Here is a 14,632-nt window from a genome sequence, read left to right on the forward strand (position 1 = left end):
CTTCAATTTCTTCTGAACAATGTCTGGGTACGGCGGTGTCAGACCGCAACCTTTGATCACCTCCAGCACTGCCTTGTTGATCTCATGGTCCTTCACTGCATCAACATAGGCGTTGAACTTGTCGGATACAGGACCCGAGTCCATCACCTTCTGCGCAATGGTAGGAAGGGCGTTGCGAAGCTTTAATAAGTCTGCCTCTGCCAGTTCGCGGCCAGTTACTGCGTCATCCTTCTCCCTATTCACCCTTTCTAGCTCCAACCGCAGGCACTCAGTCTCCCCCTTAGCTTGGTCAACCGCACCAACTAACTCACTGTCTTTCTTCCTTTCCTCGATCAGGGCAGTTTTTGTTTCTGCCGCAGTCAACTCCACTGCCCTGCGCACCTCTTCCACGGCATCCCTATCTTTTTTAACCTGGTCCACCCCCGCTTGTAGTAGCCCTAGCTCTGTTTCTTTACGTAGGGCCACTTGATACAAGTTAGTGGAATGGCGGGCTTGATCTGCAAACATACCAAAGAACACCAGGCCGTTTTGGACAAAGGCATTGTGCGCTTGGTTGAAGGGCAGTGCGGCCAGTTGATCGCGGAATTTCGCAGGAAATATTTGTTGCAGAAACGTCGACTGCTCTGCGGCATTTTCTGCGGAGGATTGGGTGAGTTGTCTCATGTTAGCCAGGCGGAAGCTACCGCGGGGTGGAGTTGGTGTAGAATCAGAATCCGGATGTATCGCCTTATCTCTCGATGTGGCGGTGGCTTCAAGTTCCGGATTGACTCGCGGCGGAGTCTGATGCGTCTCCTCAACATGCTCTACGTATTAGTAACTCGTTAGCACATGCATTAAGAATGCGGAGTTTACGCAGGAAAAGGATGCTTACCAGTAGTAGGGGGAGGTAGATCCATAGATCTGGATCGATGGGAACGAAGTTGTCGTTCAGCATGTCCTCCCTCTGTTTGGGGGTGAGCTTCTTTTTCTTTTGTTTGGTTTGGGGGGTTTCGGTAGCCTTGCGTTTGTTGGCTGAGGTGGCAGTTGCGAATACCTGGTTTTCACCAGTACGCTCCTGCTCCAGTTGTTCTTCAACGTTTTGCTTGCGGAAAGAGATTCTCGCAATCTCCTCCGCGGTAAGTACCTTCTTCATATTCATCTCTGCAAACAAACGTACATAAGTTAGCACATATAAGTATGTAGCAAATTGTTATATGTTAGTGTGCGTTAATACTATTCCTACCCTTGCCATTCGGTCCGATTATGGCTGGACGCATGTTCTCCCATGGCCAGTGTGCGAACATCTTTCCTAACCGCAGCATCACGTTCCCGTATGACCGGTGCACCAGCTGTGCGTTAGTGCACTCCGCTAACAGCTTTGTTTCTTCATCATCTAGGACCGGGGTTTTGTTCACGTCCTTAGCCACATTTTCACACCAGATAAGCGTTTGCGGAAAGTTGGTACCAACCACAGTTTGGTCAATAAAAAAGAATGTTTCTTTCCAGTGGCCCGCATTCGATTTTGGAGTTTTGGTGAAGTTTTGACGAGCAAAGAATGTGAACCATGATTTGTGGTGATTGTCTAAGCGGTATAGATGGCAGAATACCTTAACCAAGGGTACCTTGTTGAGTGCAACGCACCACATCTCAAACAATACAATCTTCCCTATGGCGTAAGGGTGTAGTTACCCTAATCCTACGCAGAAATGATCTAAAACGCCAAGAAAGAGGTCGGAAGGTGGCACTCTAAAATTGCCATGCTTAAACGCATGCTCATATATGGCTACTTTTTTCTCCGGCGGTTTGTGGGCACGTTGATTAGAAAGAGGTGGGACCGGATTGTACTGTGCTAACGGTGGGTATTGTTTCACTGAAGAATCTATATACTTTTGCCCTATAATCGATACTACACTATCTACATACGTCTCATTAGCTTTAGTCATTTTCTATAAGTGATCGGAGAATAACTAACCTCTTGAAGATTGGTCGGAATGTTCGGGAATTGATCGGAATGTGAATTAGCAGTGTATTGGAGAAGGTTGTGGCATAAAATCGAAATGAATGTGAATTGGGTCTATTTATAGTGAAGTTTGGGGGTCATGGGGTGAAATGGTCTCATCGTGGCAGTACACGTGTAACGCAATCAACGGATAGCATTTTCTGTACGCGCGTGGATGTCAGTTGGGTATGGTTCACTAGGAGCGCGTGGCTGACACACGCCTGCCAACTGCCACTTTACGTCTTGTCAGCCGAATGGGCTTCTGTGACAGTGACAGGCATTTAATGACCTCGAAACGCACGCGGAAAATTAAATTCTAGCCGTTTTCTTGTTTTTTCTTTTTCGCTTAATAGTTTGATATCATATGTCTTGCATCATATAACATCAAACTGGGGGGACATAATGATACCGCAACCCGCATGCGCAATATAAACGTATGCGGGCACTCTCTAGCAAGCGTATGCGTATACTTTGTATGCGGTATGCGGATTCGTATCGAATGACTATTCCCGGTACGGCAGTTACTTGGTCCTCAAATAAGTGTCTTTTCCATAATTATATCCGTGATTTGGGGGAGTTGGTTATGGAAGGGATTACCATTATCTCGGATGGTTCTAGAATTAGGGTTTGCCTATACATACAAACCCTAATTATCATTCTAACGACGACAATCATGTTACGTAACCAACACCTACTGCACAATAAGCTATCATCGTACATCTTTCCAAGGTTTATAGGTTAGTCTCTTATTAGCTAGCACCTACAACCTTGCTTGGGGCCTTCTGATCAACGACCGTTATCGAAGGTAGCCGGACCGGAGAGCCTTATTCTAAGATCCTTAAACCCCCCTTTTTACGTATTGAACAGGCATATTGACCCTGTGGAAAATATAAGCATGATCAGTTTTGCTAATTTCCTAGGGATATATGGTGATCCCCTAATACGATCTGTCATTTTCCACAATGGTTTAGAAAAACCTAGTGGTTTAGAGGTTCCCGGGTTATTGTTACAATTTAGGAAATACGGATGTTGCCGATACATATAAAGTTCATCGGGGTTGGAATTAGGTTTCTCTATTTTTACACCTTTTCCCTTATTATTTTCTTTTGCTTTATTAAATTGGGTCGAAGTAATTTTTATAACATCATCGGAATCCTCATTGGGATCCAATTCATCGAAAAATTGGTAATCTTCCCAATATTTTGCTTCCTCGGCGGAAACACCATTGACCATTATTAACTTTGGTCCGTTGGTTGAGGATTTTCTTTTATTTAATCGATTTACTGTAGGTATCAATATTTCTTCCTCCGGAACCTCTTCTTCTTCCGGTTCCTCCTCTTCTGGTTCCTCCTCTTCCGGTTCCTCTTCTTCCGGTTCCTCCTCTTCCGGTTCCTCTTCGGGAATTTGTGAATCTTCCCAAAATATAGTCGACTCTTCATTATTATTAGGTGAGTCGATGGGATTTGTACTAGAGGTAGACATCTATCACACAATATCAAACACATTAAGAGATTAATATATCACATAATATTTACATGTTACAATTTGTAGTTTCCAACAAAAATATTAAGCAATCATTTTTAAAGAAAACACGATCGAATTCCAGACTCACTAATGCATCCTAACAAACTCGATAAGACACACTAATGCAAATTTTGTGGTTCTCTAAGACCAACACTTGAATACCAACTGAAATGTCCCGTTCATATCGATTATAAGCGTTTCATATTAATTGATCTCTTTGCGAGGTTTTGACCTCTATATGAGATGTTTTTCAAAGACTGCATTCGTTTTTAAAACAAACCATAACCTTTATTTTATCGACAAGGTTAAAAAGACACCACCTAGATTATCAAGAAATGATAATCTAAAAATATCACACTTATACACTACCAATACATATTGGTTTACAATATTAATATATTACAACAAAGTAAATCTCGAATGCAGTTTTCAACAATATTATACAATCATGCTGACACCGAATCTTGTCCATATTTTAGCATGCAACAGCGGAAGCTCTTAATAATCACCTGAGAATAAACATGCTTTAAACGTCAACAAAAATGTTGGTGAGTTATAGGTTTAACCTATATATTTATCAAATCGTAATAATAGACCACAAGATTTCATATTTCAATATACATCCCATACATAGAGATAAAAATCATTCATATGGTGAACACCTGGTAACCGACATTAACAAGATGCATAAAATAATATCCCCTATCATTCCGGGAAATCCATCGGACATGATAAAAAACGAATTCGAAGTACTAAAGCATCCGGTACTTTGGATGGGGTTCGTTAGGCCCAATAGATCTATCTTTAGGATTCGCGTCAATTAGTAGTTCGATTTACTAATTCTTAGGCTACCAAGCAAAAGGGGCATATTCTGTGATGACCGGGAAATTTTCAACCAAATTTAAACTTAATCTTTATATGATTTCGACATGATAAGCAAAGTGTGTAATGTTGAGTCTTGAAAACTTTGGAACTGTTTTCATATATGCAATTACCCTTAGACTATTCCCGACGATTCACGAACAACTAATTGTAAATATATATATATATATATATATATATATATATATATATATATATATATATATATATATATATATATATATATATATATATATATATATATATATATATAAATATTACTTGCAATTATATAAAATTATATTAAATCTATTTATTTAAAAATATATAATATACTTATTTTAAATAGTTAAACTTGTTATTTAACAAGTGTTTATATATATATATAGTACAATTTGAAATGGCTTGTAAACTAGTATTAGATGAATTTATATGAATGTGACTATAAGCGAACGAAATGAAATCACAATTTGCAAGTGTTACAATGATATTCAATATTCAACTAATTGTCTTCTTGTTATTATTATTATTATTTTTGTTTTCAAGTGACATATCATATTCTCACTTCCGATCAAACAAAGGTTAGAGTCCAAAAATTAAATGCAATTATTAATATATATGCGAATATTAAAATATCTCGATTACCCATAATTTGGAAATGAAGTCACTCATAATCTTCGGTCCATGATGTTTGTATATTAATCTTGTGGATTCATGCCATACAATTTAAATTATTGCCATACATATTACATGAATTATAGTCACAGATAATTTACATATGACTAATAAGAAATAGTACTATACTCCAAAAGTCTCTTGATGTTTATGCAACCGAACCCCACAACAACCATTTTTTTCTTTCACTATTTTAAATTAAGTCATCAATTACAAATAAGTTTGTTGTTTTCTTTTTATCAAGGAATCAATTGACTTTCCTTGCTTCTTTTTGTGTAAAAACCGAACCACTACAATCATATATGAATTATTTATATATACATAGTCAATACATATACATCGACACACATATGATAAGATCACCAAACAAATCCACTCTCATTTGTCTCTATTTTATATTTTTTTTTGTTTGATCTCTACACCTTACGTTTCAACAAAGGGTATCCAGGTGGGGTAGCATATAATTGTTCTCCACAAACACAAATTCGTCATTTTTTTTTTAAATTATTGAGTGTTGAGTTAATAAACCAACTGGAAAGTCTCCACATGTTGATTCAATAAAGTTGGATAGTGATAATTGGTTTAAACCTTCTTTACACTTGCACAATTCTTTCTTACATGAACTATGAATGAGAATATAATATATTAAATATATTATATAAATATATTTATATCTCTATCTACTTGTATTTACGGAGTACACATATATCAAAGGAATCATAAACTCACTGCATCCGCCTCTAGCTATAACCGGCATTTTCCATCACCCTAATACTACCACCAACCGTTATCTCCTCCTACCGCCTCCATCTTCACCTAAACAATCATCTCCTTTGTTCAAATAAACCACGACTTGATGCTACTACTGCCTGTCTTGTGTTCGGGTATAAAACACCACAAACCACCATCTACATCCAACCTTCATGCTCCATAGACCACCGGCTACCACCTTCGGACAACCATGAATTCCTCACCACCCAAAGACCGCCTCCCTCATCATCACCACTCCAGAGCCGAAACACAATTGCTCATCATCTCTCTTCCTCTTTCTCGTTCGAATGAACCACCATTAGACCCTAACCAATACTGTTTCTGTTTCACGATCGGTTCAGCACAGACCCAACACGTATAACCACAACCTTAATATCGTATGTTGCACATTATATATTCGAGTTTCTACTGCCACTATGTCTCTTTCTCATTCGATTATTGTGCAGTTCGAGCACCATGGAAACTATCTTTATCCGTTGCCATCTAAAAATAAAAAAAAAACAATTTGGTTCAAACTCAACAAAACCCAATCACCTTCGCACCACCATCTCTGTTGTGAATCCTTAATCGAGCAACAATCGGTACCACCAACACTACTGTTACTGTTTCTACGTTCAACTATCACCTAAACCACCTCTTATCGATGCTAGCCGTTATACCTGTGATATGGTTTTTTTTTTCTATGTAAATCGACACCCAGGAAACCACCTATGATAACCATCGTGGTTATCTGTTACTACTACTCGATCACAATAAATCATCATCACCAACATAGAAGACCACTGAACTATTTAATTATGTCTCCTGTTCGATTTGAAAACCCACCTGCAAATAATTAAAGTCGATGATTAGTGAGATAAAGACCCCATCGTTGCTTTCCTATTATGGCTGCTATTGAATTTTTTTTAACCGCAAACCTTTTAAAAAGTTTTAAGAGCTTAGATAAGTTGGGCCAGAATCAAGATGTTGGGCCTGTTTTACATTTGTTATTATTTGGCTTGCCTTATTATTGGGCTGTGAAGAGGCCATACGGTTCATATAGGATGTATACGAGTTATATATATAATCGGGAGATATAAAACAGAAAATGAACGGGCAGCTAGATGGTTAAGGGTGTTATGGGTTGAACGAGAGGATGCGGGTTCGAGTCCCGGCTCGGGCACTTTATTTACTTTAAGCCTCGTAAGGTTCGTGAATTCGAGGTCAACCCTGCATTGTTCAATATCGTCATATGTATTTTTACTACAAAATACATTAGGTATGAAAGAAATCTTTCGCTGTGCATTTGCTCATTTTAGAGACATTACTTGGAGTCGATCATCGCAATGGGACCAGGTGTTGGTGACTTCGTCCAGATGGATTAGGATGGGGTATGACATATTCAGCTTCGATCATTCACCCATATAATGTAGTTTCAATTACTTGTGTCTATTTCGTAAAACATTTATAACACTGCAAGTATTCTCATCCCAAAAATATTAGATTTTAAAAGTGGGACTATAACTCACTTTCACAGATTTTTACTTCGTCGGGAAGTAAGATTTGGCCACTGGTCGATTCACGAACCTATAACAAATATGTACATATATATCAAAGTATGTTCAAAATATATTTACAACATTTTTATTACGTTTTAATGATTTAAGTTTATTAAGTCGGCTGTCCTCGTTAGTAACCTACAACTAGTTGTCCACAGTTAGATGTACAGAAATAAATTGATATATATTTTCTTGAATCAATCCACGACCCAGTGTATACACGTCTCAGGCTAGATCACAACTCAAAGTGTATATATTTTTGGAATCAACCTCAACCCTGTATAGCTAACTCAAACATTACTGCATATAGAGTGTCTATGGTTGTTCCAAATAATATATATACATGGGTCGATATGATATGTCAAAACATTTGTATACATGTCTATGGTATCCCAAGATTACATAATATTTTAACATATATGTATTATACAATATAAGTTAGCTAGGATATGATTAATATAGATTTGTTACCAATTTTCACGTAGCTACAACAAGCAAAATTATCCAATCTTGTTTTACCCATAACTTCTTCGTTTTAAATCCGTTTTGAGTGATTCAAGTTGCTATGGTTTTATATTGAACTTAAATTTATGAATCTAAACAGAAAAGTATAAGTTTATAGTAAGAAATACAGGTTACAATTCAATATTATAAGAGGTAGTCATTTCAGTCGAAAGAACGATGTCTTGATGACCATTTTGAAAAACACACTTTCACTTTGAGTTTAACCATGATTTTTGGATATAGTTTCATGTTTATAAGAAAAATCATTTTTTCCAGAAGAACAACTTTTAAATTAATGTTTATCATAGTTTTTAATTAACTAACCCAAAACAGCCCGCGGTGTTACTACGACGGCGTATATCCGGTTTTACGGTATTTTTCGTGTTTTCAAGTTTTAAATCATTAAGTTAACATATCATATAGATATAGAACATGTGTCTAGTTGATTTTAAAAGTCAAGTTAGAAGGATTAACTTTTGTTTGCGAACAAGTTTAGAATTAACTAAACTATGTTCTAGTGATTACAAGTTTAAACCTTCGAATAAGATAGTTTTATATATATGATTCGAATGATGTTATGAACATCATTACTACCTCAAGTTTTGTGGATAAACCTACTGGAAATGAGAAAAATAGATCTAGCTTCAAAGGATCCTTGGATGGCTTGAAAGTTCTTGAAGCAAAATCATGACACGAAAACAAGTTCAAGTAAGATTTCCACTCGAAATAAGATTGTTATAGTTATAGAAATTGAATCAAAGTTTGAGTATGAGTATTATCTTTAATTAGAAAGATATCTTACTGTATATGAGAAAGATTTCTTGCGATTGGATGATCACTTGAAATGGATTTGCAAGATTGAAAGTAAGCTAGCAAACTTGGAAGTGTTGTTGGTGTGTTCTTGAGTAGTTGTTTTGTAACTTGGTTTATGTATGGATTTATGAACTAGATTGAGCTAGATTTTGATGAAGATGATGAAGAACGCTTAGAACAATGGAAGAACACTTGAGAGAGTTTAGTTTGATGCATAAAAATTGAAAAATGAAAGTGTTTATAGTGATGATTGAAAACGTGATGTAGGTACTCCAGATAAGGTCACATTAGTTTGTAATTTTGTGTAATCATTCATTATAGTTGTTAAATGATGATTTTCACATGGTTAGGTGACTCACATGGGCTGCTAAGAGCTGATCATTTGAGTGTATATACCAATAGTACATACATTTAGAAGGTGGTTATTGTACGAGTACGAATACGGGTGCATACGAGTAGAATTGTTGATGAAAATGAACGAGGATGTAATTGTAAGCATTTTTGTTAAGTAGAAGTACTTTGATAAGTGTCTTGAAGTCTTTCAAAAGTGTATTAATACATATTAAAACACTACATGTATATACATTTTAACTGAGTCGTTAAGTCATCGTTAGTCGTTACATGTAAGTGTTGTTTTGAAACCTTTAAGTTAACGATCTTGTTAAATGTTGTTAACCCATTGTTTATTATATCTAATGAGATGTTAAATTATTATATTATCATGATATTATGATGTATTAATATATCTTAATATGATATATATATATATATATATATATATATATATATATATATATATATATATATATATATATATATATATATATATATGAATTTAAATGTTGTTACAACGATAATCGTTACATATATGTCTCGTTTTGAAATCCTTAAGTTAGTAGTCTTGTTTTTACATATGTAGTTCATTGTTAATACACTTAATGATATGTTTACTTATCATTTATCATGTTTAAATATAGTGTATCAATATATCAATATCTTAATATGATTCATATGTATTTAATAAGACGTTGTTATAACTATAATCGTTATATATATCGTTTTCGAGTTTCTTAATTCAATAGTCTCATTTTTATGTATATAACTCATTGTTAAAATACCTAATGAGATACTTACTTATCATAATATCATGTTAACTATATATATATATATATATATATATATATATATATATATATATATATATCCATATATATGTCATCATATAGTTTTTAAAAGTTTTAACGTTCGTGAATCGCTGGTCAACTTGGGTGGTCAATTGTCTATATGAAACCTATTTCAATTAATCAAGTCTTAACAAGTTTGATTGCTTAACATGTTGGAAACACTTAATCATGCAAATATCAATTTTATTTAATATATATGAACATGGAAAAGTTTGGGTCACTACAAAGATCCTTTTGGTTCCATTACAATTGGAGACTGTTCAAAAAATCCAACAATCAATTCTGTGTATAATTGTCTTTCTTAACCACCACTCAAAGCTTTTAAATAAGTTTAATATGAAACCGTATTGTCTAATACTAGTCTCCGGCAGCGGCGCCAAAACCTCAGTTATACCTAATGATATTGCCAAAACGGAAAGTTATTTTAGCGTGGTGTCGTCAGAATGCTGACCATATATCAAGGCTTAACATAAGGTACTGATAGTTTAAAATTTATAATAGCAGAGCCTAAATCTACTACTCGTTTCTATGGGTGAATAAGGGAAGTATAACCTAGGTTCGTTTGTTTAAGAAGACAACAGAATTAAACCTTCGTAATAGCAAACTAAGGCACTTAGTAGACTAACTATGCTAAGGAGTAGTTTAGGGTAATTTTGGGTTTTCTAATTTCTAAGATAAAACAGATAAATAAATAAAGCAATAAAGATAAAATTTGTAATTCTAATAAGGTTAAAACAAGTGCATCTCATGATTTCATCAGGTACTTAGCTGAGAAGGTATAATGTTAGCTCATGGATAGGTGATGACCTTGGACTCATTATGTTGTACGTAGATGTCCCTGTCAGATGACTGACATGTCATTGGGTAATTATGCTATGTTTGGTAATTTTAAATACAAAACAATGCCTTCAACTACCTATGTCCATTAATCATTGCTACATGAAGGTATGGGTGGCTCTTCAATAGGAGCGCATGAAAAAGGCGGCATATCAACATTTCAAAATGTCTAAACTTTCTTATTCATAACGAAGGATCATAAGGTATCCCTAACCCAAGAGAAGTGATGTGTTTTAATGCTTTCGTTAATAATTGGTAAATGAAAAGTTAGGCCCTTAATTAAAAGTGTTCAACCTTTAAAAACACCATGGCCAAGTTATAATGTAACCTCTCAGAACACGTTCAGTTATCCTAACAGTCCAATCATTTATGATTTTAAACAAACGATTCCTAAATTAACTAAAGAACCCCTCATCTTAGTGCAATGTTGAGACCGCGTTATGGTGTAGTGTACTTAGTCTACACTAGAGACTGTTTACATGGTTATACATAGCAGGGATACAGCTTACAACAACTGTTGTACTTCATCATGTGCTTACTATGTTTACTTGCTAGCGACTACACATCCATAGCTCAAGTCCATCCTTGTACTCCTTGTGTCTTGCCGGGGTTTCCATTACAAAAGCGTCATCGATTGGAATCTGTTGTGTAGGTTGACATATTACAACCGTTGTGCCTCTGTCAAGTGCACTATGTATCTGACAGAGTTTTTCTTACCAAGGCGTGACACAAATAGTGTACTTTGAGTCGGGATTCGCGACTTCCCAATAACAGAGCCTATAACCACGTTCTATTAGTTGGAAAAGAGATTGAATTTAAAACATAATTGGAAATCATTTTACAGCATCTCATTATTTCAGCATCGTAACTGACTACGTCATAACATACATTTAAAGATAACTACTCGTTAATCATGGAAATAAACTATCATTATAATGGAAGATATTATAAAACATAGATAATAGGATATAAGTACGAGTAGATAAATCGAGTTCCAAAAGTAAAAAAGTGACAACTACAGACGCACCTCCAGTCGTTTACAGAATCTGTTTACCACCTACTCTAGGCAATTATCGCTAATTGATAATTATATCATAATCATATAGTGAGAAACTAGAGAGAGAAGTGAGGCTGAGAGTGAATTGTGTGTTGAATTGTGTGGATTGGGCAGAATGTGTACATGACCCGTGTAGAGTGCCCGTGTAAAATGACAGATTGAGTGTTCCACCCGTGTATATGGAGTCATGGCAGCCCATGTATCCAGAGTGGCACCCCATGTGGCTCTAAATGGTAGCCCGTGTGGTTGGGATTCCAGTTCTATTATGCCGTTTCGGGGTCGTAACTTAGTTACCAAGGTCGTAACTTGACTGTCACTATTTTCGCTCTATATTTTTCATTTTTAGTTCTTATTCTTCAATTCTTCTTACATTGTCTTCATAATCATTTGATCTACCAAATAAAACAAATAAACATTTAATGCTTTGATAATGTTAACTACTTTATTGATTTAGGGCTTAATATCGGTGGTAATAACGTGACTTTTTGGCCGATATCTACTGTATCTGTCACCCTCTCCTGTACTTCTTTGAAATCACTGAATATAATAAAGCAGCCAGCATGGGACTTAATAAAAGCTGATATTTAATACATAATAACAACTTTTCAATAGCTCTTGAGGATTGTATACACTAATTATTACACACGGTCTCAAGTGTTCTACATCTACCCTTGACAATCAAAAAATCATTATCACCCCATATAGTTGTTCTTTTGTAAATATATTAGGGTCCCACATACAAATCAGACTACCTGATCATCTATGGGACAAATAACAAGCATAATAAAAAGCATAATTTCCCCATATATTTTTAATAATAAATGGTTCTTGAATACCATGAAACTGAATGTTATTTTTGAAACACAAGTATCTCACCCAAACTTGTTTCCTCCTCCTCCTACAAACTCTTATTCTTAAGGATAAAACCTCATATATCCACCACTATTTCTCCAATTCTACCTGGATAAACATTACAACAACCATACAATGAACTAAGCATTGGCCTCTTAGTGTGTTTGTAAAACTCTATATCAACTTTTAATCACCCATGTTGATTTGTCCATTCTTGTCTAAACCAATCTATATTACTTATGCTAGATTTTTCCTCAATGAGAAGAGGTTTGCTTGGTACTCATAAGGACCAACAAAGACTACCCAACTTTCACTATAAGAAAAATGGTATTTTGTGACCATCTTTTAGTGACGACTTATTATTTGATCAATAATAATGTATTTAGTTACCATTTAAAAGTCAACAATGTACGATATTAGTGACCTAACAAATTTTCACTGTAGTTATTAATTTTTGGATTTTAGTATCTAATAGTATTTTGTGACAGATCTACAGTGACGAGAAGTGAAATAAATTTTGGTCATTAACTTGACTTAAAAACTAATAAATTATATTAGTGACGAACAACCCTTGTCAATCTAAAGCCCTTTTTTCTTGTATTGTTTCTTCACTTTGTGTACAATAATATATTAAAATGGATTATATGATTGACTCATTTCAACATACAAAAGATTTGATAAGAGAGATTTCTTGTGAGTACGTGTTGCAAGAACACCACTCTTGAATTGGAATAACTAAGTAATTTATAATTGAACTATATACCCAAAGTAAATCACTTGCTGGGAATACTTTTTTGAGCGCAAAGAAGATTTAAACAAAAGGCGATGCTGCTGATTTTGCTGATGTCATGACTGGGATAGATTAATCGCAACCGTGACGTGGTGTTTTTAGCAAACATGATCAGAACTTATTGAGCCATATTTTTATGGTTTGGAGATATAGACATCGCGATCACGATGCTTTGTGTTGCGACTACGACACTGTGTCGTGCGAACCAAGTTAGAAGATTTGTTTCTTTGTTTGTACTATAAATAGGACCATTTTAATATGTAACCCTACGCACAAAAAATCAATTAATTTCCTCTCTAGTTAGCCGTGGACAAATGAAATCACACCTATTGCATATAACTATGTAATATCTTGTGTCGTTTACTTTTCTTTCATTATTATTGTCCGTTTATTGTTTGTGGGATCATGATCTTTTGATTAGTGATCATGGTATGAGTTCATAAATTCCAAAAATTGGTGAGCACAAGGTTCGATTTGGGCACGATGGCAGATGAAGGAAAGTTTAGGATTGATCGGTTCGATGGGAAGAATTTTGGGTTTTGTAACATGCAAATAGAAGATTATCTGTATCAGAAAAAACACACTTACCAATATTGGGGAAGAAGCCTAATGATGTTAAACAAGAAGATTAAGATCTCCTAGATCACCAAGCTTTAGGGGCGGTTAGGACGTCGCTCGCGAAAAACGTTGCTCATAACTTTATTAAAGAGAAGACTACGTTTGGGTGCATATACGCACTTACAAACATGTATGAGAAACCTAATGCGGCTAACAAGGTCATGCGTCAATTGTTCAACAGGAAGATGAAGGAAAGGTGCAAGCACTTCGGATCATATCAATGATTTTAACAATCTCATCTCATGACTTGCTTCGGTGGAGATTGTGTTTGATGATGAACTTCAAGCAATGATCTTGCTTTCGTCTTTGCCCGAAAGTTGGCCGGGTACAATAACGGTTGTTAGTAGTTCCAAGGGAACTTCTAAACTTAAGTTTGAGGGGATTAAGGATTTAATTCTTGGTGAAGATTGTGACGACCCGGAAATTTCTGACTAAATTTAAACTTTATCTTTATATTATTCTGACACGATAAGCAGTGTTTGTTAAGTTAAATCTCAAGGATTTTAAACTATGTTTATACATTCATTTAAACCTCGACCAAATTCCAATGATTCACGAACCATTAAATGAACATATATGAATATGTATGTATATGTGTATATGTTATAAATTGAAAATGTCAACAAAGTA

This window comes from Rutidosis leptorrhynchoides, chromosome 5, assembly GCF_046630445.1.
Source record: "Rutidosis leptorrhynchoides isolate AG116_Rl617_1_P2 chromosome 5, CSIRO_AGI_Rlap_v1, whole genome shotgun sequence".
In the NCBI taxonomy this organism is placed as follows: domain Eukaryota; kingdom Viridiplantae; phylum Streptophyta; class Magnoliopsida; order Asterales; family Asteraceae; genus Rutidosis; species Rutidosis leptorrhynchoides.